The sequence below is a fragment of the Penaeus monodon genome, chromosome 22 (genome assembly GCF_015228065.2).
Source record: "Penaeus monodon isolate SGIC_2016 chromosome 22, NSTDA_Pmon_1, whole genome shotgun sequence".
NCBI lineage: Eukaryota > Metazoa > Arthropoda > Malacostraca > Decapoda > Penaeidae > Penaeus > Penaeus monodon.
Window position 1 is genome coordinate 1,448,781 of NC_051407.1, and position 260 is coordinate 1,449,040.

Below are 260 nucleotides of genomic sequence, written 5' to 3' on the forward strand. Positions count from 1 at the left end.
TTTTTCTCTCTCGTCGTTGTAATCGGCCGAGGAGAGAGGTGGCACTGAGAGGTATGTCGTGGCACTACAGAGGGCACGAAAGACAAATGAAATGATGAAAGTAATGATGGCATTGTTAACGAGAGATCAATAGAAGTGACTCAGGCGTAAGACAATTTGTAGTTTTTTTTCTCCTGATCGTCACGTTTAAAAAAGAAGGTTAATTCTGGTCCTGGAAATACTCATATATTTTTTTTGTTTTCTGATATTTTCTTTTTTGT